Raw genomic sequence first — 19,158 nt, forward strand, 5'->3', positions numbered from 1 at the left:
AGTTATTTTCAGTCAGTTCTAACCAAAATGGCTATTATCTCAATGTTTTCCTCGCAACATAATCACTAAAATATCATCACTATTGGGCAGAAACCTCGTATCTCCAAGTTTCAAATGTGTACATCTTTTGGTAAAGCAAAGCCCTGCTTCATCATACAAGACTGTTGCACAAAAGTAGTGAAAACAGCTGATCTACAAGCACACAACGCACGTTGTGTGCTTGTAGATCTGCTGTTTTCACTAGTTTAGTACATTTTATAGATGATGAATACAAAACGAACGGTTTTGGACATACAAGGTTTCCACCCGACAACGATGATGCTATAAATATAAGGTGCTGGGAGTGAACATTATAATGTAGGGGTGCCTCGGATTAAAAAAATCCAAAAAAATATTCATGGGGTGCCCTGAGACAAAAAGGTTTGGGAACCCCTGCAGTAGATGTTGCTCTTGAAAAAAGTCATTGTACACCACAGTGCATGTGCTGCCCTGAGTTCTGCAGTACATCATGTCATGGTCAAAGAGAATGTTCTTACTGCAGCGGCAGTACCGTACTTTACTTGAGCACATGGGGAAGAAACATGTGACAGGTTATGTTACTGTGCTAGGTTATGTACAGTGTACTAGTTAGTGCCAGCGATCAGCTTAAAAACAGAGCCTCTGTCATTTAGATCAGTGGTTCTCAACCTTTTCAGGCTGTGACCCCCAAAATAATCATATTTTAACTGGGGACCCCAAAACCTGACAAGCACTCGGAGTTGAGGCATTACATTTTGTATGACTCGGTTCTATTGTGAAAATAGCCGATCTACATGCTCACAACTGCTATATTCACAATTTCTGACACTAATATTAGACCATTTGGCCAATGTTTAATTTGTCATTTTGGAAGTATTGAAAAGTCCCTAAAAAGACACTTTAGAAATGTGCAGATACCCTCTACACACTTAAACTTTGTGGTGGTTTGTTTACTGTTGAGTGAGAACACAATGTTGCACATCAAGTTATTCATCTGCATGGGACCCCCCTGGGGGTCCCAACCCATAGGGTGAGAACCACTGATTTAGATCAGTAACTTTTTAAGTTCAAGGTTTGTGTTTAACAAATAATCCAAACATTGCAATGTAACACACTGTGACTGTGAGCATTTTTTGGTCTAAGTGGTTGAACAAATCTTGAAGCTGTATTAATTAATTTAGCTGAGGACCCCTGGGGGTGCCAGGACCACACTTTGAGAATGAGAATTGAAGCTCATAAGTCATAATTCACCCTTTGTTAGCCTCCTGGTTGGTCCCTGACTGACCAACCAGCAGGCTCTATCTGCCTTGTCCCGCCCTGGTTCCGCCTTTTTTATGTTGAATTTGCAAAAACATAATTTTTGGAGAAATAAAAACATTTAAAAACATGCTGATTCACTATGCTGCCACTGAGCTGCTCCAATTTAGCACACAGAATAACAATATGAAGCAACTGAATTAAAATGGCAGTGGATGGAATGTCCCACTGAATGTCCCACCAAGACACAGCAACCAATGGGTGTGGAGAGGGGCAGGACAATGGGCGGGACTTGACAAAGGGTGAATTCTCACGAGGACCTGTCTTATGGAGTTCACTTCACATGTTGTTGGATAAAGCACAGCTAGATCAGAAATACACGTGCAGTGGGTTCGGCTGTCAGTGGCACAATACTGTACATGAAGCAATTTTATATATATATTTTTTCTAAAACTGCCACAGAGATCTGTAAGCTGTGTGTGTGTGTGTGTGTGTGTGTGTGTGTGTGTGTGTGTGTGTGTGTGTGTGTGTGTGTGTGTGTGTGTGTGTGTGTGTGTGTGTGTGTGTGTGTGTGTGTGTGTGTGTGTGTGTGTGTGTGTGTGTGTGTGTGTGTGTGTGTGTGTGTGTGTGTGTGTGTGTGTGTGTGTGCGTGTGTGTGTTACCATCTACATGTGTGCGACCTCCCACATGTCCAATTGCATTTTTTGCAGGCTGTGCGCCTGCTTGTGTTTGTCTGTCTGTATGTTTGTATGGTGGGCTGTACCACATACAATATGCATGTCACTGAGTGCACAATGCACATTGCACATGCCGTCTCTGTGTGTGTTTGTGCCTACAGCCATGTGTATATATGCTGATACTTATTGTCGCTGTCGGGCTGAAACCTTGTATCTCCGTATTTCAACGTGAAATCATTTTTTTTCTCCTCCGGTAATTCAGGCTATACTTGGTTGTACAGGAGTGTCGCAAAAAAAAGTCCCAAAAATAGCAGATCAGCAAGCCCACGACCTATGTATTTTGAAAATGTTTTGAAATAATAATAATTAAAAACAAAACGTAGGCCAGGGGTCTTCAACAGGGGGTCCGGGACCCCTAGGGGGTCCTCAGAGTTACTATTTACCATTTGAACCCTAATGTCCATTCTGAGAACTTGAGCCAAAAATAGCAGATCTACAAGCTATTTTAGGGAAAGGAGTTTAGTGTAGAGGGGAAAAAGAGCAGACTAAGTACATAGTGAAAGGTCAAGTTCATCAAGTATTGACGTGGTGAAGTGGTTAAATATCTGAAAACACAAATTGACATGAATCCAAAATACGCTGATGATTGTGCCGTCAAACGATGAAACTACATGGAATCTCTGAAAAGGTTGTGGGGGTCCCTGCTTCATCTCTCACTCAACTAAGGGGTCCTTGGCCTGGAAACGTTGAGGACCCCTGACGTAGGCACCAAAAAACAAAAGGACCCATAAAAATCTCTCTCTCTCTCTCTCTCTCCCCTGCTTGTTCTGCAGGGGAGCTGTCCATGGTGCTGAAGCAGTCCTGGTGCTGAAATGCAGTGTAAGGGGAGACAGTCCCATGTATGTGTAATTCAAAGAGTGGGTTTCATCATTATCCTGCCTGCCTACTCACATGAGTGAAGCTGTATTTTTACAGGCAAACCGATACATGCGGATGAAATGCATTATAGGGGAATACAACACAAGCCCGTACTGTAGCGTGCGCGCACACACACACACACACACACACACACACACACACACACACACACACACACACACACACACACACACACACACACACACACCGGCTTTCTGCGTCTCTTCCTCATTTCCACTGAACACAAAACAAACTCTACGGCGGCGGTTCTCAAAGTGGGATCCGGGGACCCCCAGGGGTCCGTGGGGGGCATGGGGGGGGGGGTCAAAGGGTGCTAAATGTGTTAATATATTTTAAACACTTTATTCATATTCTATAAATCTATATGTTGGCTATTCAAAAAAATAGCAGATATACAAGCTCACAGCGTGTCACTTGTGCCGCGATGAGAGCTTTTACATCTGCTATTTATGGGCATTTTATTTTTGTAATCTTGAGAGTGAAAGATTAGACTAATTGTGCCGTTTTTAACACAAATCTTCTCTTCTGGGGGTCCCTGGTACCAATCTACATGGAGAATGTCGAGTAATTGATTCAGGGTGAACTCCTATTAACTGAGCTTAGACCACAGCAGCATTTCTCATAATGCTACTCTTTGTGCTAGCCATTCTCATAATGCTACTGTATGTGATTGCCATTCTCATAATGCTACTGTATGTGATAGCCAAACAGCAAAACTCAAGTTTTCTGTACCCCAATAGTTACCAACCTTTTCTAGATCAGAGCCCACTTGACATTCTTGAAAGAGTTTGCGGTGCTGCATGCATAACTTTTTTCAGAGAATGATGGATTTAATGATCAGTCATTGGATTGTATTCCAGCTTGGATTAATTGAACTAGCGCAGTGTTTCTCAAATTTTTACATTTCGAGGTTTCTCCTTAACTCTGACAACGGGTCCATTTGGTTCAGTTTGTATTCTGGCTGAGTTACAGACTTGTATGGGTCAATTTAGACCCCCATAAGTCCCTGGAATCCACTTTGAGAACCACTGAACTAGCGTAGCACACTTGAAGTTTGATTCAATCAATCAATCAAGTTTTTTATGTATGGGAAATCTCATCAAGGCTTTGAAGAAGAGAAGAAAAAAAAACAATAATTTGTATTTTATTTTAAGTAACATTGTCAATTACATTTAGTGTTTTGCCAATTATTTGTGGTCCCACTTGCAAAATCCTCAAGACCACTAGTCCTCACAATTCACCCTTTTGTTCTTAAAATGTGAGCCTGGTATACAAACATTCTGCACACGACGATACCATCATCCTGCCTTCAGCCTTCAACTTGTTTTGTATACATACAGTATATCATTGTTGTCGGGTGGAAACCTTGTATCTCCAAGTTTCAAATGTGTACGTTCTTTCGCCCTGCTTCATCATACAAGGCCGTCGCACAAAAGTAGTGAAAACAGCCTATCTACAAGCACACAACGCCTCACGGTGCGAGGCGTTGTGTGCTTGTAGATCGGCTGTTTTCACTAGTCTAAATCATTTTTAAAATGATAAATGCAAAACGCACGGTTTGGACATACAAGGTTTTCATCGGGCAACGACAATTATACAAAACTTGCAGATTTCCATTACGTGGAATAATTGTTTCCACATAATGGAAATCCGCAGTTTACGATTACTCCAGCTTCTCTGTATGTCTCCCTGTCCTTTTTTTTTTATTTGGGGGGGAAAAAGGAAAAGAGAAATCCAATTTAGATGTTAAAGATTATGTGCATGCCACATTATGAAAAAAGAAAAAAAAAGATGGATAGATATATTCTATCCAACCTCAAAGCTGACCACTGTACTATATTTGCTGTAATGGTTTGTTGATGATATTCAAGTCTGAAAGTCTCGATTATGACATTATGCTCATATTCCTTGAAGTGATTGATGCTTTTCACACGCTCTCCCCAGGTTAATGGAGGCATTGGGTCATTGTACTGACTCTATTTCTCTTGCACAGTAATATGTCTTTAAAGACATCCTTGTGAAAGGTTCACAGCGCTAAAGTCTATTTCTTTAGAAGCTTTAAATGTCCTTCATGTTTTTAATTGAAATTCCATGAGGTCACTAACGGTTACCAGATTTGAAATGATTTATTTACAACAGCTTGGGGCAAAAAAAAAGAAAAAAAAAAGATTTGACTAATTACAGCTTCTCTTTGGCCTCGTTGGGAAATGACATTTGGTGCTCGTGACAGTTGATGAAACGGATTAAATGGGAGAAATGTAACAAATGAATGCAGCAGATCAGCAGCTGCACGCTGAAATGTCTTTTTGTCCCATCTCTGAATTAGGGATGGGACGATACGTGATAGTATCGTTTATCGTGATAAAAAACACTCACGATAATCGTATCGTGGAGATTATAAGTTATCGTGATATCGTCCTCCGTCATGCACTGGGATCAATTCACCTTTTATTTGCTGAGCTGCATATCCGGTATCACTTGAACCCTCTATAATTGGTAAAAGGTTATAATAACGCGATAGTCTTTTTTTCACTCTCTATTAATGTCTTTGCCAAAAAATAGCCAATCTACAAGCTCACAACGTGTCGCAGCGCGACACGTTGTGAGCTTGTAGATCTGCTATTTTTTGGCAGATGTTCCGCCCCAGGATAATGGATTTTGATTATCGCGATAATATCGTAAATCGCGATTTCTTTGGTCACAATAATCGTGATATGAAATGTTCATATCGTCCCATCCCTACTCTGAATTGATTAAAAGGACTTTGGAGACAGTGTGTGTGTGTGTGTGTGTGTGTGTGTGTGTGTGTGTGTGTGTGTGTGTGTGTGTGTGTGTGTGTGTGTGTGTGTGTGTGTGTGTGTGTGTGTGTGTGTGTGTGTGTGTGTGTGTGTGTGTGTGTGTGTGTGTGTGTGTGTGTGTGTGTGTGTGGTGAGGACTAACGTCCGCACAAGTATATGTAGTAGAATTTGAGAAATATACTTTGTGACATTTTACGATCTACAAACTATTTTTCGGTTTACGGTTAAAAATGTAATTCATAATCTTGCTGTCTTAAAAAGTATAGTAACTGTGTGTGTGGCTGGGTGTGCGTGTGTATTTGTGTCCCACACAAGCAAATCCCACATCTGCACAAATGGCCAGTGTGACTGTCTCATGTTAAAGAATTGACATTAAGCCATTAATCTACGAAAATGTTGTCTTATCGTTCAACTAATTCATCAACTGCACAGCCAATTGACTTGATTCACATGCGTTTGGCTTGAGGGTATTTGGTAGCACGGAACACACGATTAATTAATAAGATATCACACCCTTGCCATTTCAGACAATTTTCACACAAAAAAAGAAAAAGGACGGGGAAAAGAAAGCTGTATCTGAATATATAAATCCACCACATGTTCACATAGTTAATGACTGTGCTAATTAACCAAGATGATAGCATGCACCACATTGTGAGTGTGCCATGTTTTGCCCAGCAGTGCAAACTTATTTGTTTCCACTCCTTATTTATTTATTTAGTTGTGCACATATTTTCTCCCGGGAGAGATATGTGAAACCTTCGCTGGATCCCTATCTCCCACTTCTCCCCCCCCCCCCCCCCCCCCCCCCGGAGGAAATAGCACTCTTCTAATGTTTTGAAGCTTTATCTGATGAAGAAAATGAAATCTCAGGCTGCATTTCACAAGGCTGGTAGAAATTGGCTGTCACATGGGGGGGAGGCTGGCTGGTGGCTCAGCCAGTTAGCGCACAGGCAGGGACGTGCTGGCCATTGGGAAAAGCGGGACAACTCCCGAACGGCCGGTTCATTCTCGGCCGGTCCAGGCCGGGCCATTAGGAAAAAATGAAACTGTTTGCACAAAAGTAAAAATGAAACTGTTTGCACAAAAGTAGTGAAAACAGCAGATCTACAAGCACACAACGCCTCGCACCGCGAGGCGTTGTGTGCTTGTAGATTGGCTGTTTTCACTAGTTTAAATCATTTTTTAAATGATAAATACAAAACAAACGGTGTTGGACGTACAAGGTTTCCACCCAACAACAACGAAATATAGGCCTAATTCATGTAATTGGCCCACTGGCTTGTCACTTGTCATGATCTGAAATGGCAAATCTTTGAGTAGCAGCAGCGCTATAGAGAGAGATCTCTCTCTATAGCGCTCAATGAGGGCCTCTCCAACTCCTTTTCCCGGGCTGAATCAGGGGCCCAGCACGTCCCTGCGCACAGGCCCGTCATTATGCTGCCTGTGAGCACGACGACCCGGGTTCAAATCCGACTCCCGTCTTGTCTGAGAGGTCTCTCTTTATACCTGCCCCTTGGTTTTCTGTCTTTCCACTGAAAATCTAAAAATAAAGTGCAAATGCCAAAAACACCACTAAGAAGATGATAAAAAAAATTGGCTGTCACATCCTTTCTGCAGGTGCGCACTGTTAGTTAAGATATTAATTCGAGAAAGATATCAGTGAATAATTATTTGTTTGAGGTGGATATACAGATGACTGAAGTTTATGCTGAGAAGAAGCATGTTAATGATAGTGAGTGTGTTGATACCAGTAAGACTCTCTAATCAGAAGATAAGCGACCGTCAGGTCCCATACACAAACTTTAGAAGGCAATGCCAATCAGGAGGGAATATGGGAAATGGAACAGATCCATGTTGATGACATGACTTTAGAGATACTGTGTACCGCTTTGCGTGATTTTAGGGCAAAATCTGTAGGAGCAGTGTCCAAAAATGTGTTTTGCAAGAATCGACCTCATGGTGGCGCTAGAAGAGGGTGTGAGAAAAGAGCCAAGGAGTGTGTGTGCAAAGTTTGGCATGGATAGGGGCAACGGTGGCAGAAATACCGTATGAGTAGGGCAAAAGTGTGACGTAACATGTGACGGACAGACAGTAACTGCGACCTGACGCATTTAGAGAAAGATATCAGATATCAGTGTAAGCAACAGTCAGGTCACATGTAGGCCTATACTTTACACCAATAGGCCTGTAAGTGCTGTGTACTGCTTTGCGTGATTTTAGGGCAAAATCTGTAGGAGCAGTGTCAACAAATGTGTTCAAAATAATTGGTCTGGTGGTGGCGCTAAATGGGACAGATCCATGTTGATGACATGACTCTAGACATACTGTGTACAGCTTTGCATGATTTTAGGGCACAATTTGTAGGAGCAGTGTCCAAAAATGTGTTTTGCTAAAATCGGCATCATGGTGGCGCTAGAAAAGGGCCATGTAAGAAATGAGGGGTGGAGGTTGTGGTTTGGCAGCCAAGGAGTGTGTGTGCGAAGTTTGGCATGGATGTTTTCAGGTGGATATACTTGTGAGTGAAGTTTATACTGAGAAGAAGCATGTTAATGATGTTAATGACACACTCATGTTAGTGAGTGTGTTGATATAAAGCCAACAGTGAAATATGATATGCAACTGCTGTCTTCTGAAATGTGTGTGCAAAGCTTTATCAGCACTCATGGATTGATATGAATCTGCTTTTTCATCTAAAATCTGTAAAATAGATCAATATGGATGGCTTAAGAAGAGATATAGACAAAATGAGAGTCAGAAGTCAACAGCAGCCCTGGACTCTTCTTGAGTCATTTAATTTTCCTTGTGGTTTCAAGTGGCTGCCTTGGCACACATCTCATTTTGGTATTGTCATATTGACCCCGATCCAATTACTTACATTTCATAAGACACCATGGACCTTGTAAATGTCATCATATTTCCACATATGAAATGTCAGCCGTGAACATATATACAGAGTCATTTGCGTTGGGACGTGGATATAAAAACTGTAGCCGGAGGTATCTCCATTACATGACTGCATCTTTTTTTTTTTTTTTTCTTTTTACAATGCAGCGCATTCTAACAACATTTGACACAGCATCAAACGGACTGAGTAATGAATCATGTTTTCATGGCCACCGAGGTCTCAGAAAGTGACATGTGTGTTATTGGTTTCCGTGCTGACTGTTTTCAAACTGCATTTTTTGGTTGTCAAGGTGGTAGAGAGAAGAGAGAATGTGGATGCTCACTACAGGAGACATTGTGGGGTATGGAAACCTTGCAGACATTGTGTGAGATATTTGAAATGACATGAAGAAGAAGGGCTTCTTTCGAAACTCTGAGAGGGAAGGAAGGAGAGAAGGAAGGAAGGAAGGAAATTAAATGAGTTTTGCTGAAAAGTAGCAAGAATCTGCGGTCGAGAAGCGCTCAACACTTCGGAATGCAATGCGTAGTGAGCTTGTAGAATGTAGATCTAATTTTTTGATTTGCTACTTTTTTAATGATTTTGAAAATGGTCTGGTTGGTTTTATACATTTTGAACCGATGAAAAGTATTTAGTAAACTAAATAATGATAACTAAAAGGCTCTTTTTTTTTACCATTTCCTGAAAAGTGACAGTTTGGGGCATACAAGGTTCCCACAGCGACGATGTGCAGGAATATTCTCTGGGGAGACGCAGACAAGGGGCTCGGCTGCCATAGTCCCAGCCATTTGCCACATGTGACGGTCCTGTGGCAAGCAGCAGCTGAGAGGCAGCCCCTTCCCTCCGCCTGTCAGCCAGTGGAGGCTGACAGGTGCCTGGAGGAATGGAAGGGGATGTGGGAGGTGGTGGGTAGAGGATGCATGGTGTCGCTGTCGGCCAGAAAGCTTGTATCTCTGCGTTTCGACTTTTTGTAGTTACGTAACATTATGCCCCACTTCGTCATGCTACTGTGTCACAAAAAACTTTAATCATTGTTTATACTTTGGCTTTAAAAAAAATTGCAGATATACAAGCTCAAACTGTAGCTCTTTGATATATATATATGTTTAAAGCACACATTTTTTTAACACAAATCTTTGCTTCTGGGGGTCCCTGGAACCAAATATTTTGACATGGGGGTCTGTGGCCGAATGCCTATTATTTTAGGGGTCCTTGACATGAAAAGGTTTGAGCACAACTGATAAGCAACCTAGGTTTTTCAGAAAACTGTTAGGATTCAGAAGACATTTGTAGAATCTGCCTCAGGTCTTTTGTTTTTAGTTTTTCATAAATATTATGAAACACAAGCTTGTGAACTACATTGGTTCCATTGGAACACAGGTTTTTTTTTTTTTTCATTTTCTGAAAGAATATAGTTTTGGACATACAAGGTTTCCACCTGACAGCAGCGATAGGGAGAGGCTGATAGAGTGGAGCAGTCTATAATGTCTCAACGTCCCGACTGGAAATGGGGGGAATCGACAAAGCTCAGTATCAATGTGACCATTACTATGATGATGTTGTATTTTCCCTGTCAAAGTATGTCAGCAAGTAATCAGCAATAGTCAAGACAATACCTTTGACCATGTCTGTGGTTTACCACAAAGCCAAGGCATCACGAATGTGGACACATGGGTCTTATTTGGCCTGCATTTGCATGCATTTCAGATTGGAATAAGTGGCACATAACGCCACCGGAATCACATTTATTAAGGTATGATGGTCAACTGGCCAGGCTCTAGGACGTAAGAATGGCCAGTTTAATGTCATTATAATCAATGCAGATGAAGGAAAAGTAAATTAAAGCTCCTTTTAAATGACAACAAATCAATGGCGCTTTGACAGGCAACAGATGCCTCAACGAGCGGACGTCATTCTGAGTCAGGGATCTGACGGTCGCCTTCCAGGAAATGGCGGCGCCTGACAGTCACATTATCTGCAGATGACCCGGCTTCCTGTCGTCACTGAAGACCTTTTCCCCCTGTGGAGCCTCGGTGACAGACAGTAGTCAACACCTGCCATGGTGGAGAAGAACAAACACAAGGGAAATCAGCAGGGATCGGTTTGCCTTGTTTGAAAGAATTTGGATTAACCACATGAACCCCAGCGTCCCTCGTGCTGTGAGCTGGTAGATTGGCTATTTTCGGGCCAAGAGATTTGGTGTAGAGGGGGAAAAGGAAGGGACCAAGTGCAAACCCCTCAGGGAACACAGTTAACCATAGCAAGGGTCTTCAACAGATAGATAGATAGATAGATAGATAGATAGATACCTTTATTATCCCAAGGGGGAAAATGTGTTGCCCAGAGGCAGCACAGCAGTATAAGGTTATTTACAAAGTTACAGAGAAGTATGAAAAAGATAAAAAAGAAAAAACAAGAACAGAGTACAGTAAGTACAGTAAGAGCAAGGTACAACAGGAAAGAGAACGAATAATATATATACATAAAGTGTCTTAAAGCACGACTATCAAAAAATAATACAGTGCCCAAATCAAAGTGACCATAACAGTCAATGCTAGTTAGTGCAACAGGGGGTCTGGGAACCCTAGGGGGTCCTCAGAGTTACAACAGGGGGTCCTCCAAATCCTTGTGTGATAGAAACCCTTTTCTCTTTTTATATTAACCACTTGACGTCCATATTCTGGGAATTTTTGCCAAAAATTGGGGGACTGCCCCATAGGTCGAACTCCCGTTGGGTCGAACAGCGTCGGCAGGTTAGATAATCGACCGCGAGCGTCGGCAGGTTAGATAAACACCCGCGTCACGGTTACTGAGGTTAGGTTTAGGGTTAGGGTTAGAGTTAGGCATAGTTTTACAGAGGTTAGGATTAGGGTTTGGGTTAGGGTTTATTGGTCGATCCAAAGGGTGTTCGACCTAATGACATGTTACCAAAAATTGCAGATCTACAAGCTTACAATGCCTCGCGCTGCGAGGCATTGTGAGCTTGTAGATCGGCTATTTTCGGCAAAGAGGGGAAAGAGGGGAAAAAGAGCATACTAAGAACAGAGTGAAAGGTCAAGTTTATTTTATGGTTCAAGTGGTTAAATATCTGAAAACACAAATTGACATGAATCCAAAATACAAGATCTACAGGCGTTGTGAGCTTGTAGATCGGCTATTTTCGGCAAAGAGGTTTGGTGTTGCTCCGATACACCTCTGTTCTATTCTCCAGGCGTTGCCACGCGGTGAGAAATGTGTGCAGCCTGTTTGCAGTTGGTGTGTTCCCCTTAACACCTTGACGTCCGAAATAGAATGGTGGTTGGTAGATTAGCCGTGACATTTCTATTATTGTATTGTGATCTGAGACATAATATTATGTTTATAAACATGACCCCGCAGCCCCTCCATCTTGAACAGCGCCGCTGTTTTTTCTTTTTTTTTTTCCCCCAGGCCAGTAACTCACCATGATTTTCTCGATTTCCGTTGGGATAGAATGGGGGTTTTGGCCGATCGTCGATGTCCCCGTGGGTTTCGCGTGCGCGATCCTTTCACGTAAATGTCCCCGCAAATAGTCCATGTGTGACTGAAGAACAGAACTGAAAAGTTTCGCTAGCATAGCCCCAAGCATGGCTGCAGGAGGAGCTCGAGTGTGTAGACAGTAAACGGATGGGTGGAAGGTGCCTTGGAGAAGGAGAGGCGCTGACGTCACCTCTGCTTCATGCACGGTCTGCATGAGCTATCAGTGCACGAGTGGTGACTAGGGAAGGTTAGACGATCGCCGATTTTCGGATCAAAAGCTTTTATTCCGGTTTTAAAGACAAAGTCCGGGAATGTACGACGTGGCTGAGAGTCCCTGGGGGGATGTGCGATATAGTACGGTTTTAACATTAAGGGGCTCCCCTTGGCTTAGAAGGTGTTAAGTTCAAAGGGGGTGGAGTCAGACGAAATGAATATGGTTTGAACTCGGGTATGTAGAACAAAGCAGGAGCTCGCAACTCACTTTGGAATGCGCCTCCAAAAATAATGTTTTTGCAATACAAAAGGCATACAACGTTTTGACCCAGCATACAACGTTTTGTCCCTTCAGTCTTTTTCAAAAACGTACTTGATAAAGACAGAAGGTTGTGTACTGTACTGTTTGTGCCGCATTCAAACGTGAGTTGCAAGCCCCCGCTTTGTTCTACATTATTCTGTTTTTAGAGTTTGGCTCGGCACCAAAAAACGGAGGACGTGCGTTTTATTTTATTTCTTTGAACTCGGGTATGACCAGTGCAGGTCTGGTTTATGACCTGTGCTGATGGAATTGACAGATTTGGAAGATTTGGTTGCAATATGAAAAGGGCTAGAGGGTTGAGACTGGCGGGGAGAGGTCGTGGTCAGAGAGACCTTTTAGATGTCGCCGATCCAATCTGAAAGGTTAAAGGCTGTTTGGGGAAGGCGGGAGCGGTTCAAGAGGAGGCCAGCAGTGACAGAGGGCTCTTCCTAGGTGAGCCACCTTCTACGTCTGAGGTCTATTAAATGTGGCTGTCATCTCAAATCCACTAATCCTGCCGAGCAACCTGAACCCCTCAATCTCTCTGTATCTCTAGGATCTCTCTGCAGCTGCCTGATGGCAGCAGAGAAAGGCTGGGCAGGATTAAGTCTTGCAGCAGAATTCTTTACTCTGGTGTGTTCTTTTTTTATTTCTATTTCAAGCTTGATATATCCCTGCTGTGATGAAATAACATCAGAAATGCTTATTTTCATGATATGGCTTTCATGTTGGGCTTACAGTTACATGCCACTACACTATGATATGGTGTAACAACATAAATTAATCAAAACGTTAGCTAAATAAAGTGTGTTTGAGTGTAATAACCTGCCATAAGGAGATGTGTAATGTGTTTATTTGACATAGAATTACCATATTTTGAATCCCCAAAAAGTGTATGTGTAAAATTGGGACGAGTTGGGTCGGGTGTCTTTGTGCGATTCCATCTCAGTTAAATGCAGATTGCAGATCCGCACTGATCCGCACAAATTATTCGTCAATTTATTTAGCAGAAGGGCTCTCACCTTGCACAGCCACAGTTTTGCTTGCTTGCTTTACAGTATTGATATGAGCTTGCAGCAGGTCTAAATAACTTGTATTTGTGACGGACACAACTGCCATTCTTCCAGGCAGTATACTCTGCTTCTCATTGGTAACCAGGACGAAAAAACTGGCACCTTTTCTCTATTTGATCGTCAAAACATCATGCGTTTACGGCGCAGTGCTCTGTGGAGCGAGTTCTGCTTTGATCTGAGTGAGGGAGCGCAGGCCAGGGTAGAGTACTATGAACCAGTAAGACTCCCTAATCGGGGTTTGGTGTGGAAATCCGCCTCTCGGAGTGTGTTTCCAAACGAAGCATTGGACATGCATTGTAAATGCGTATGCTTTAATGTTCTGTGACTTTGATACTCGCAGACACCTGGACATTTGAAGGAATTTAGAAAAAAATAGAAAAGAAGACATGTCTGGATGAAAGAAGACGTATGGTCACCCTATCAAATGTATACAGTATACATTCTCTTTTTATTATTATTATTATTGTTATTATTATTATTATTATTCATGCACAGTTCTTTGTGAAATATTTGCCTTCATTCAAAGCCTTTAGACAAAGATTAGTCATAAAGTGCCTTTTAAAGTGTTTATAGTTGCCGATTAAGTCTATAAAAGAATGTTTGACCAGTGGCTACCCTCTTGTCAAACAACATATCCATTACAGGTAGGAAGTGTTTGCACTTTGACCTTGGGTGGTCATGAGTGAGTAGAAATAACAGAGCGTAGAAGGAGAAAATAAACAACAGAAACCTTGGATGTTGGATGTTTTTCATTGCTTTGGACAGCATGTGCAAAGCTTTCCTAGTTTCACAACCGATGAGGGTTGTTTTGGATGGAGAACTTGGATAGAGTTGTTGTTAGGCTATTCCGTTCTGGCGAACTTTGACTGAGCTGAGAAAACCAAGCAGTAGAAGCTACTGTGGCTTGGCATGGATGAAGAGTCGCGCAGGCTGTTCACTGTAGATCAGGGGTCTTCAACGTTTTCAGGCCAAGGACCCCTTAGTTGAGAGAGAGATGAAGCAGGGACCCCCACAACCTGTTCATAGATTCATCTAGTTTCATGGTTTGACAGCACAATCATCATGTCAATTTGTGTTTTCAGATATTAACCACTTGATGAGCCGTCATTACCTAATAAACTTGACCTTTTACTCTGTACTTGGGCTGCTCTTTTTCCCCTCTACACCACCTCTTTGCCGAAAATAGCCGATCTACAAGCTCACAACGCCTCGCAGCGCGAGGCGTTGTGAGCTTGTAGATCTGCTATTTTTGGCTACAGTTCTCAGGATATGCATGGACGCTAGGGTTCACGTTGTTAATATAAAAAGGATTGGAAGTTTTGGAGGACCCCCTGTAGTAACTCTGAGGACCCCCTAGTGGTCCCGGACCCCCTGTTGAAGACCCCTGACATAGATAGAAAGCTAGTTATTGGTTATAATAAGATATGCGGGTTGGTTGCTTAATTATACACTAAACGAGACAGACGTGTTAATGGGTTCATGGGTGAAAGTCAAGCTCTCTCTGCCACTAGCATTCTATTTACAAAGAACATGGTTATTTAAAAGTTGGCTTCTTTATTGGCAGTTACTGTTACTGAACCCAATTGCCCCTGCAGCTTTGTCTTCCTGCGAACAGAAAGAAGAAAGAAAGAAAGAAAGAAATGAAGCCATCATGAATTGACAATTAGCCAAAAATGCTAGCAGCCCACTAATGCAGAGAGTGGACTGTGTTAACTAAGAGACTGAAAGCGATGGGATGACCGTTTTCTTGTTTAATTGTGCATACCGTACATGATCAATAAGGCCCATACTGTCTCAAGGAAATGGTCCTCGTCTAAGGTTCTCCTAATATCCTCCCGTAATTACCAGCCATTTCTCCAACTGCAGTGAAGGGAGGAAATGTGGTGAATATGTGCCGCGTCTGCCACTAAGGTACAGGGCTAATTGCAGCCTCCCGTTGCCAGGGAAGTCATCTTTTGAAATGTAATGCAGCAGGCAGGTAGGAGGATCCAGGGGCGTCACAAGTGGGGGGGAAAGTGGGACTGAGTTACCGGAGCCCAAGGTGGAGGGGCCCTAGTAACTTTAGCTATTGAAAAATAGCAGATATACAAGCTCACAGCGCGGCACCGAGTGCCGCGCTGCGAGCTTGTAGATCTGCTATTTTTGAAAAGTCGTGAAAATGTGCGCAAATCTTTGAATATATGTATTTTTTTAAGTGAACATTTGTAACTAAAATTTTGCTTCTGGGGGGTCCCTGGAACTAAATATTTTGAGATGGGGGGGGTCCTTCACATGAATAAGTTTGAGCAGCACTGACATGGAAACATAGGTTTCTTGGCACACATTTTCACGATTTTTCAAAAATAGCAGATCTACAAGCTCGCAGCGCGGCACTCGGTGCCGCGCTGTGAGCTTGTATATCTGCTATTTTTCAATAGTTAACATTCATGGGGGGGGCCCGCCGTGAATCCTTGTACCCAGGGCCCAGAATTTGGTGTGACGCCCCTGACTAGGGCCCAAGGTGGAAGGGGCCTTAATTATTGTATACTTTAGCTATTGAAAAATAGCAGATCTACAAGCTCACAGCGAGCTTGTAGATCTGCTATTTTTGAAAAGTCGTGAAAATGTGTGCAAATCTTTGGATAGTATGTCTTTTTTGAGCGAACATATGTAACTTAAATTTTGCTTCCGGGGGGGCAAAATATAATTTTGGGGGTCCTTCACATGAAAAAGTTTGAGCACCACTGAACGATAGGTTTTTGAAAAGATCTTAGAAGGATTTGAAAGATTCAAACTTAAAGACTTGCACAAATGTTCAAAATATTTCAAAAATAGCAGATCTACAAGCTCGCAGCGCAGCACTCGGTGCCGCTCTGTGAGCTTGTATATCTGCTATTGTTCAATAGTTAAAGCACAAAATAATGCGTAAAAAAAAATGCGTTCCCAGTTCATGGGGGGCCCGCAGACAGTGAATCCTTGTACCCAGGGCCCAGAATTCCGTGCGACACCCCTGGGTGGATCTGCTGTAAATGCTGTGTTTTGCAGAGTTTACGGCCCCCACTTTGCAGGGTACCGACTGAAGCTGATGAATGTCTGCCTGCATCTTTTTGAACATACAACGTTGTGGCTGTGTTCCCCTCCCCGCATAAGGCAATTATTCTCCCTGACAAATTATCCGATTTATCCCCACTGTGTGCTGTCCTGTCTGACAATTACTGGCCAGGATGTGAGAGGATGTGAGTCATTTGCATTGTGTTTGAAACGTCATTCAGCGCGATTTGGCCCCTGCCTCTTCAGCTTATGATTTGCCCTTTTTATGTGAACGACTTGTCCATTTGAGATTAAAGAAATATATATATATATATATTTTTTTTTTTTCAAGTGAGAGACATTCTGGAAATCAGTATGAGCCTAATGTTGAAGCACACAACATGTCCTTAAACTCGGAAAATGTTCCTTTGGGTTGGTTAATAGGCCATAACACTGGTTCTTAAAGGAGGGTTTGGGGGGGTTTATGAATTATCAATTTTGGGGTCAATATTCGAAACAGTAAAAAAGTTGCAACCCTTTCGTCCTTATTTGATCCTTATCATCAAGAATACTTGTAGTTCAGAGGCAGTGGGGGCTTGTTCAGTTCAGGCTTGTGTGATTTCCTCCTCCATCTGTGTGTGTGTGTGTGTGTGTGTGTGTGTGTGTGTGTGTGTGTGTGTGTGTGTGTGTGTGTGTGTGTGTGTGTGTGTGTGTGTGTGTGTGTGTGTGTGTGTGTGTGTGTGTGTGTGTGTGTGTGTGTGTGTGTGTGTGTGTGTGTGAGTGAATGGGTGAATAGCCTTGGATAAAGGCGCTATATAAATGCACCATTTACCATTTAAGTAACTGGCATGTGAGGCATTATTAATCCCTGGCCTTGTTATGTTCCGAGTATCTCTATAGAAGACGGCACTTAATGTTGAGTACAGATGGTGAGTCACCAGCTGTGATTCAGCCGTCATGACTGACACACACTTGTCTATGTGTAATTATATGGATGGTTTGATCTCTCCATTGGGTTTCCCTGACCCAAGCCAAAAGAAACCACTGACAACTCCTTACCGAAGCTGAAACCTCACACTGTTTTATGATGAAGTATAGGGCTTAAAATGATTAAAGGGATATTCAACTTTCAAAAAAACTTTTGGTGATTTTATCGTATTCAGGCTTTTGTGATCACCCTGGACGGATTTGAATTTGCTTAATTTAATATTTAGATATTTGATATTCATTTTATCAGACACATCCAGGGCCCATTCCTATACAAGCCCATTGTAAATTCGGACTCCATTTTAACCATGATAGATTTATCAAAAACACCCGTCTTTTTTTCTGGTGACTCATGCTATCCTCCTAATGTGTGAGCTGGCCATGTTTTTTTTGATAACTTTTTTCATTTATTTTTTATATTTTTTTATTGTATTAACTTTACTGCCAGGGGCCACAAGGTGCCGCTAGAGTGCCAGACATTTCTGTATAGGCCTTCGCTCTAACTTCCATCTACACAGGCAGTAGTGGCTTGGGCTTTCACTGCAACCACTGTTATGGATGAAGACCGGAGGAAGTTAGCTAACAGTTAGCTATTAGCTTCTTTATTTTTTAGAAGCTCGATCTGAAGCTATTTTAGCCGCAAAAAAACTTTGTCGCTGCCCTGGGAACACAGTTCAGAGAAAAAGGTCTCTAAAGATGTGAGTTTGTATTGGAGTGGGCGGCGCGGTGCGGCGGCGTTGCCCGATTACGGGCCGATGTAAACAGAATCGCGGCCCGGGGCATGGATGGAAAATTAGACCGGGGCTTCGTTGAGGCCTCCGATTAATTAATTCATTTTATTAAATATCCCAGACTAGATCGGGATAGGCACCCCGGAATATGTCACGCCGCCGACAGTATAGATTGAGTTTTTTTGGGGGGTCTCTAAACTTTATTCTAAACCATTTTCAATGGAATAAATCGTTGGACCATCTAGAATCACTCGTTGGAAAGCGTAGGACGAGCCAGGACCACCCAAAATAGCAAAAAAAACATTGTATTGGATTGAAAAAATCCTGAACTTGTCCGGGATAGGCTTGTAGACGGAAGTTAGAGTGAAGGCCTATACAGAAATGTCTGGCACTCTAGCGGCAGCTTGTGGCCCCTGGCATTAAATCAGTTAAGTAAAACCTTTGAGTACTTTTTACACCACTGTCTACCACCAGAAGTGACATTTCAACCGTCTAGCTCTTCCTCTTCCTAGACAATTTAAACGTCACCTTTAGTGGTCAGGTAATATAACAAGTACAGATTAAAACGTGGTCCAGGGTGACTGTGCAGACCCTATATTTCTGTTTTCACGTGTTCTTCTGTCCAGTATGAGACCCATTTGAAATGTGGTGTTAGGGCTGTCACAATTATTACATAATCGTCTAATCGTGATTATTTGACATTATCGCAATTATTTTGTCATAATCGTCATAATCGTGAATGTTGAAAAATT

The sequence above is a fragment of the Nannobrachium achirus genome (assembly GCF_963921795.1).
Source record: "Nannobrachium achirus genome assembly, chromosome: 14".
NCBI lineage: Eukaryota > Metazoa > Chordata > Actinopteri > Myctophiformes > Myctophidae > Nannobrachium > Nannobrachium achirus.